Source organism: Corvus kubaryi, unplaced genomic scaffold (genome assembly GCF_017639235.1).
Source record: "Corvus kubaryi isolate FWS band 111438036 unplaced genomic scaffold, C.kubaryi_AGA036_p1.0 74, whole genome shotgun sequence".
Classification (NCBI taxonomy): Eukaryota; Metazoa; Chordata; class Aves; order Passeriformes; family Corvidae; genus Corvus; species Corvus kubaryi.
In genome coordinates, this window is record NW_024582061.1 from 7322859 (window position 1) to 7331745 (window position 8887).

The following is an 8887-nucleotide window of genomic DNA, read 5'->3' on the forward strand; positions in this document are numbered from 1 at the left end:
ACCATCTTCTCATTATTAGTAATTACTACTAATTTCGTAACTAGTAGAGATAGAGAGAAAAATCCTCATTCTGAGTAACATATGCATAAAGAGGACTAAAAAGATGAAATTTGAGTGATGAAGACTATAATTCTTGTTTTTCATGGGTGAGACACAAGGCAAGAAAATCAGTTGATTTCTCCCCTTCCCAAAATCATATGGATAGTGGATGATTTTTTTATTAATGGCCTTGGATGCCTAACCAGACTTTTGAAAGGTTGGCAGAGTCCAAACTTCCCTCAGTCTCTTAGTCCTTTGTCTGAAAAATGTGTTTTGAAGAATTTCCGACCTGATTTTTATAGGTCTCCATATTTCTTTTTTTTTGTACTTCATTAACCACCATGAAATGCTCAGGTGGGACAATAACAGTAAATGAACCAAAATTATCAACTTTTGTTAACATCAGAGCTCTCAAATATAGAAAGATTCCTAAAAATCTGCAGAAAGTTGGGACATGGTTAAAAGCCAGACACAATATCTGAGTTGCCACCTGGAAAAGCAATCAGGAATGTGGCTTTCTGTGGGCAAATCCAGCTTCCCTCTGTACATGAAAGCAGCACCTTGAAATTACTCTGAAGCTATAGTGATGTCATGAAAACAGAACATAAATTCCTTGGTTAATCTAGGTGGTCAATTGGTGTGAGATTTCATGTAAGCTTAGTTTTAATGCCCTTTGACATTTGTTTTGCAGTTTGGATTTTTTTGCGGGTTTTTTCCTTTTTCCCTTAAGGCTCTTACAGAAAATCTTTGAAATCAGATGCTGTGTGAAATTCAACCCCTTCTGGGTTTAAATTTACATATCCATCTATATATGGATATTTTTTTTTTTGGTGGACTACATCTATACAGAAACACATAGTCAATTAAAAAAGGTAATTGTCCTGGATGCTGAGTTTTTATGGTTTAACAGCTGATTTAAAACTGAAATTGGATTTCCTTCCACTTCCAGCCATTATCCATGGCGTAACTAAGCAACACCACCCTCATGTTATTGATGGGGCTGAGTGCACACAGATCTTGCTGACTGGGATAGGTATAACTACACCTCTCTTTAACTGGTAAGCCTTGGGTTTCACAGCACTGATTTCCTGCTGGTGCTGCTGATGCTGTAGATGCAGAAGCATTGATCTGGACCTCTTTGGAGGTGTGTCCTTCATTCTGATCTGTGCCTTTTCTGGCAAAGCCTCCCTTTCTTTCTCTTACATGTCTCTTCCTCAAAACTTCATTTTCACTGTTTCCAAAACTACATTTCTGAGTACAATTTACTCCTGCAGCAGAAGTAGCAGAGCTGGAGGAAGAAAACCAACCTAATAAAGGTTTGAACATCAAATGGGGCAGAATTAAGGCTGATGTGGCTGTAAATGTTTCTCAGATGGGCAAAGGAGCTGGTGAAGGGTCTGGAGCACAAATCTTATGAGAGGAAGCTGAGGGAGCTGGGGAGGTTCAGCCTGGAGAAAAGGAGGCTCAAGGGGAACCTTCTCACTCTCCACAACTCCCTGACAGGAGGGGCAGCCAGGTGGGGGTCAGGCTCTGCTCCCAGGCAACCAGTGACAGGACAAGAATAAATGACCTTAAGTTGCACCAGGGGAGATTTAGATTGGATATTAGGAAAAATTTCTTTACTGAAAGGGTTGTCAGGCACTGGAACAGGCTGCCTGGGGAAGTGGTGGGATCACTGTCCCTGGAAGTGTTCAAAAATGTGTGAATGTGGCACTTGGAGACATGGTTTAGTGGTGAACATGGTGGTGGCTGGCTTAATGTTTGGACTCAATGACCTTTTTGATTTTTTCCAACCTTAATGATTCTGTGATTCTTTGGACCGCAGTGTTGACATGGCGGGAGCTGCCATGAATGTGCAGATGGCAGCAGCAGCTCTAGGTAAAGCGTGTAGGGCTGTCTTGGGAGAGCTGGGAAGATGGGAAGGGAATTAATTGATGCTTCCAAGCAAGTCATGGAGCACCAATGGCTTTGTTGGTAGCTGTGGGAGGGGAGGAGTAAGTGTCTGTGTGAATTGATGGCCTGAAGATGCATTTTCACTGTGGATTTGGGCTGGAGCTATTCTGTTCCACCTCAAGTTGCCTCAACAGAGTGTTTGGCAGGCAGATTAAAAAATTAACTTTAAAGACTGTGGAGGGATGTCAGTCAAAGGTGCTAAAGAAAAGCCATGTGCTGCTTCCTGAGAGTGAGGATGGATATCCAAGTGTGACCACAAAGCCTTGGCATTGCAAGGGTTTGAGAACTGTGCCTCTCCCCCAGGAAAGAGCAGTTAGGGAAATTTAATTGTGTATCTGCTTGCACTGGAGTCAGTGGTGGCATTCCCAGGCTCAGCAACTGCTTATGTACTGTCGACTGATATCCAGAATTCATCTTCAAGGACCTGCCTTAAAAGAGGGAAGGATGTAGACACTCTACTAAGTGTCAGTGGGATCCACAGAAGAGGTCAAGCTAAGACAAAACACACTCCCAGGATAAGGTCTATCTGTCTGAAATTCTGACCTGAGTTTTCTAAGCCCACTAAATGGATGCTAATGCAAAATTCCATGCTGGCTAAATGGATTTCAGTTAATTTTCTGCTATGAAAGCATTTCAATTTTAACAATAGCTGTCACTCCCAATATAATACAGAAATAGTTTAGTAATATAGGCCTTAAAACACTACTCTGATAAATATTTATGTTACTTATTTTAAGTTAAAAGCTTGGTTATGAATTGTTTTCATTCCAGCAGTGTAAACATTCTTCTAGAGTCTGCACTGTAATGTTGAGATTGAAGTCGCTTTCCCTATTTGCCTTCTCTTATTTTATCAGTGCAAAAATATTCCTTAGTGGAGTCTGATAAAAGTATTTCACTGTACGAAGGCCCTTCTTTTCTGTACAATACAGAAGGGAAAAATAATGTTAGGTACTTTTTTGCAGTCAGCAAAAAAGCATCAGTTCTTTGTCAGGTTTTAGTTTAGTTTAAACAGAAATTGGAATACATGAACATAAAACACAGGCCTTCTGTGCAAGGGGCATTTTCCTGGTGATAAATGGATTTTGGCTATTGTTTAGTTAATGTTTTATGCTTATTTAATAACGGAAAGCTTTATAAAATGAAAAACAAAAGCTATTTAAGGTGTGTGAAGTGAGGTACCAGCACAAATAGCCTCAGCCCTGAATTGACGAGCAGTAACAGATAAATAACTGGATATGGGGTTTGAACTCGAATCCCAGCCATATTCTTGTGGTGAAAGGGAGGGATTTGAATGATGGCAGCAGAATGCAAGCCTCCCCAGTATCATCAGAGTCTGAAGTGGCTGTAGAAATTCAGGCAGTCATTTAATAAAAACACCTCTTTTACTATGGAGGCTGTAAATTATACAAGCCTGTCAAGTTACAGCTCTGCCTTTGTGCCCAGCATGATTGTAATGTTCTCAGTCCATAATTTAGAAAAGGATTAAAGTTCTCCAATGCTCTGCTGTTTTTACAATGTTTTGGTGATAATAAGATTACCTCAGCCTCCCTCTCTCATGTGAAAATGTCTCTAAAGAGACATACCATATTTGAAGGTGGGGTTTTCTCACACACAGATGCATATATTTGAGAGGGAGAAAATACATGACAGTGGTGTCTGGCATCAAACTCATTGTGGGGCTGGAGATGCCTCATTACTCATGGATGCTGAAGGCACACAGCTGATGTATGGATTTACTCTGTACAAGTGCTACTGAGTCTTTAAGGTCATGTCAGCAAGGTTTCTGTTCATTAAAGAAAACGTTTCAAAAACAGTTTTTAAAAAGCTCGTGAAACAGCAGAGCTTTTAGAGGACCTATTCCTTGGAAAGCCAAGTTTCTTTGATTATCAGGGATAATTACTGGAAAAACCTCAGAAGGACCAAAAAACTACCAGTGTTGTCTGTCAGAAAGTAAGAGCAAAATAGATTTTCTACCTGAATTAAATCATGCTTTTAGAAGCCTGGTGTCAGTGGGTATTCTGGAGATGGCAGAAAATTACACATGCTCTGCTGGTGGTCTGGAAATTCCCTATTTTTAGCTGCAGGAAGCTCTGAATTCTCTATCATCTGCCTCAGCACATCAGGTCTTCAGTTCGCCACGGCTTAGAACTTGGCTGCTGTGCCTTTTATGATGAGGAGGTATCTTACTTTTGAAAAAAAATGGGAAAATATTCCCCTGACAAGCTTGTGGTTTGGGGTTGTTTTCAAAGATGGCACCCAGATATTTGGCAGAGGTCCTGTGGAAGACAGATTAGACAGCAAATGTGCTGGAGACTCAGGAAAAGAAGTATGGAAGACAAAAATTTGTCATATGCTGCTTCAGTATTCCTCTGATTACCTCTACCACATACCAGACATATTTAGGTTTCAATTTCCTTGCAAAAACTCGTGTTAATAGCATTTGCTTGAATTATTTAAGAAAAGGAGAGGATTCTAGAAGACATCAAAGCCCGAGTCCTCACCTACAGTCAGAGCCTACAGCCTGTATTATAGAAGGAAAAAAAGGCCACAAAAAAAGACATTAAGTTCTTTGTCTTCTAAGACCCAGGACCAGGCAGCTCCCCTGAAGTCAGTCATTATTTCAGCTGTGAATGACCCCAGAATGTCATTCTGTCAGAAAGGCTTGACCGTCATCCATGGACATCTTGATCATGCCTCCCTTTCCCTTCACCCTGCTGCTGTGAGGAGGAACTGAACAACATGAGCAAGCTGCCTCAGAGGAGGGGTAGGGTGGATATCAGGAAAAGGTTCTTCCCCCAGAGGGTGGTGGGGCACTGAACAGGGTCCCCCGGGAATGGTCACAGCCCCAAGGCTGCCAGAGCTCCAGGATTGTTTGGACAATGCTCTCAGGGATGCACAGGGTGGGACTGTTGGGGTGTCTGTGCAGGGCCAGGAGTTGGGTTTGACAATCCTTCCAACTCAGCATATTCTGTGATTCTATAATTCTATGAATGTGGCCACCTTTATTCCCCAGAACTGCCTCCAGGCTGGATCATGTAGATAAATGTGGTATCACTGGCCTGTCGTCAGACATAATTTCACCCCCCAAAACCCCCAGTCCTCTCCTCTGGTGTGGAGCAGCCAGTTCTCAGAGCTGTGCAAATGCCCACTTCAGCTGTGCTGTCCTGGCTGTTCACTGCACTTTATGTGCAAATGCTGGGAAAAGCTGAGGTCTTCAGTGGACCACGACGGAATTGGACAAGCTGGAAACCGTGCCCACCACCTGGAAAAATTCTTCCACGAGCACTTCAGATACCTCACATACTCAAAACACCAGTGTCTGCCTCTAGAGCTGGGAATCTCTGGTGGCCGTGGAGAGGCCTGGAAAGAAAACAGAGATCACAGGATGGGTCAGGTTGGAAGGGACCACAGAGGGTCATATGGTCTCACCTCCCTGCTCCAGCAGGGTCATCCCAGAGCACAGGGCACAGGATTGTGTCCAGACGGTTCTGGAATATCCCCAGCGAGGGAGACTCCACACCCTCTCTGGACATTCTGTTCAGTGCTCGGTCACTGCACAGGACAGAAGTTCTGCCTCCTGTCCAGGGGGAACTTCCTGGGATCAGTCCCTGCCCGTTCCTCTGGTGCCATGGCTGGGCCCCCCGGAGCAGAGCCTGGGCCCTGCTCGGAGCCCTCCCTGCACACAGGGACACCCAGGGCTGAGGGCCCCTCTCAGCTGGGGCTCCTCTCCAGGCTGAACAGCCCCAGCTCCCTCAGCCTTTCCCTGTCAGGGATGTTTCAGGCCCTAAATCATCTCCTCAGCCTCTGCTGGCCCCGCTCCAGGAGCTCCCTGTCCCTCCTGTCCTGAGGATGCTGGGACAGGACACAGCACTCCACATGTGCCTCCCAGGGCCGGGCAGAGGGGCAGGATCACTTCCTGACCTGCTGGCACTGCTCTTCCCAGTGCACCCCAGGACAGCCCTGGCCTTCTTGTCCCTCAGGTCACTGCTGGCTCACAGCCAGCCTGTTGTCCACCAGGACCCCCAGGTCCTTCTCGGCAGAGCTGCTTCCCTGCATTCCTGTGCTATGTGCTCTGGAATGGCCCTGCTTGAGCAGGGTTGTGGGACCAGATGACTCCCTGTGATCCCTTCCAACCTCAACCTGTCTGTGATTCTGTGTGAAGGGAGGCTGAGGGCACTGGGTTTGTTCTACCTGGGCAAGACTCAGGTGGGTCAGGGCAGCCTTCTCCCGACTAAAGTGGAAATTTAGAAAAGGCAGAACTGGATTCTCCTCAGAGGTGCATGGAGAAGGGACCAGAGGCAAGGGGCACATGTTGCAACAAGAAAAATTCTGATTTTTGATTGGGAAAAATTCTTCCCTGTGTAAGTGGTGCAGCACAGAAGCAGGAGCCTAGGGAAGATGAGGGATTACCCACACTTGGAAAATGACCGAGCTTGACTGGATAAGGCCTTGTGGGATCTCATCTAGCTTTGGAATGCTGTGAACAAGGGGTTGGACTATGGACTTCCAGAGGTGCTTCAACACCTGAATTGTTCAGTCAAAACAGTGTTAAAGTTTCAAAGTTCATGCAGGCTGTTCCAGCTTCTCCAGAGCCACTTTCCACCTCGTGTTACTGCTCCAGGGGTTGCTCCAGGATATCTCATGATATCGTGAGAAAAAGAAAACTTGCCTAGTCCCCCTGGCTATTCCTGAGTAAAAGGTTATTCTTCCTAAACAGTAAACTAGGAAATAATAAAACCAGCTCAATTTTGTGTATTTCCTTGTCACCCCCCCCACCCCCTGCTTCCCTCACCCCGAATCTCTTGAACACTTTGTTCACTCAGCCTCAAGTTTCCTGAAAGGACATTCTACCCTGAGTTAATATCATGCCTGTGAAAGTTCAGGCTGATTATTTTTCCTCTAGAGAGGGAGTCAAAATTGGGCTTATAATGGAGGTCTTGTTTCAAACAACGATGAAAGAATTTAGCATTTCTGACATCAGTGGGGTGGCACAGGCGTGGAGTCGCATGCGAGTGGGCGGGGGGAGGTGGGCTCTCCTCTGCTCCACTGGTTTTGTGAAGGACTCTTTCACTGGTGGAGGTTTATCCTAACCCACCTAAACACATGTACATATTTATTTGCTAAAGCAAACCAGGCTACAAATAGGACCAAAACCCACATTTAAACGTCCCTGCAAGCAGCCCCTCCACGACAAAATCTTTCTCCAGCCCTGCTTAAGAAAAAGCGTGGGAGAGTTTATTTTCTTCAGGCTTTACAACTCATTGTTTTCCACAAAAGCACCCCTCTGCTTTTCCAAGAGTAAGGATAATTCTGTGGCTAGAGCATATGATGAGGACTCGGGGTTTTCTTCCCAGCTGTTGCACAGACTTCTTGTGTGTCCTTGAGTAAATCTGATTAATCTTGCTGCACATCTGTAAAATGGATGCACTGCTCTTTCTCCTCATTTACAGAAGCTGCTGTGAGCCTTTTAGACCTTTACAAGTCAACTGAATAGAAATGGAAAGAAATAGGCATGAAATTTTTTGTACAAGTGCTTATCAAGGAAATAGTGGATTTCTTTTCTTTTTTTTTTTTTGCCAGCATATATTTGACAGAGCTTATTAATTCTCTCAAGCTTGGCTTGTACATTTGTATCTAAATGTGTATTTGCATTTGTATCTAAAAAGCTTATGGGTTTTTCCTTCCAATCTAAAGGGGATATTTCTTTGAGTGAACCTTATTTTTTTTAAAATGAAAATGAGAACACTAGAAGTTACTTTCTTAAATAAAAAGGAGAAATGTTCATTTTGTCAGTATTATGTATTATTTTTAAAGGGGGAAGTAGATCTTCCCAGCCAGCTATAAGCCACAGGTTTTATGGGGAAAGCAATGTCATTGTGGCTGAGTGCAGGCACACCGAGGGCTGGGAAGTGACTGGAGACAGGAACACCCAGCTCCATCCCCACACGCTGGTTCAGTGGGCAGACAGGCAGGATTTTCTCATGAGGTGGTGGAGTCCCCACCCCTGGAGGTGTTCAGGAAATGGCTGGATGTGGTGCTCAGCGCTCTGGGCTGAGTGTCAAGGTGGTGAAAGAGGCCAAAGGTTGGAGCTGCTGCTCTTGGAGGTCTTTTCCAGCTTTAATGGTCCTGTGATTTGTTTTATCCTCAGGGTCAGTGTGCAGCCCTGTAATTCACCATCCACATCTGAACCCTGCTGTGAGGAGAGACAATTGCTACCTTCCTTTGTGGTTGTCTGTCACACTCACCATCCCCATCCCTTGAGTACTTCAAAAATATTGATGGAAATATGTCCAGGAGAAGGCATCTACCACCACAGGCATTTTCTGCCTGAGAGCTGAAGTTACAAAGGTGTCTCCAGATACGTGGTGTCCTTTTAGGGTTAAACCTGGCTTGAATTGGAAGGAGCTACGTATGTAGAAAAGCAATATAGGATCAATATATTCAATCCTCTGCACTTTAAAAGTATAACAACAACAATTCATTATGGGCCAGAGTTTTTCAACTGCCTGGTCAACTTCTGTGCCTTGCTTCCAGCTGTTCATAATGTGATACCTCAGAGGGACTTGGTTTTCTGTGTGCTGAATATTCACAGCTGAAACTGAATTCTTCTGACAGTGGGGTTCCTTTCAATTAATTCAAGATTAAGTTTTGAAAATAGTATGCAGAATTACTAGCTGAATTGAAATATCAATAAATATTTAAAAAATTCTGCAATCATCCTAATTTTCAATTTATGTTTTCCCTTCAAATTCTTTTATAATAATTTTATCAGGCATCATGTGGCTGAAAACATTAGTAAAAAATGGGAACAGCTCAGTAGGATCATGCGACTTCTAAAAAAGTTTTTTAAATTAATTTTTGAAAATTATAAACCACTTACAAAATTGCAAGTCTT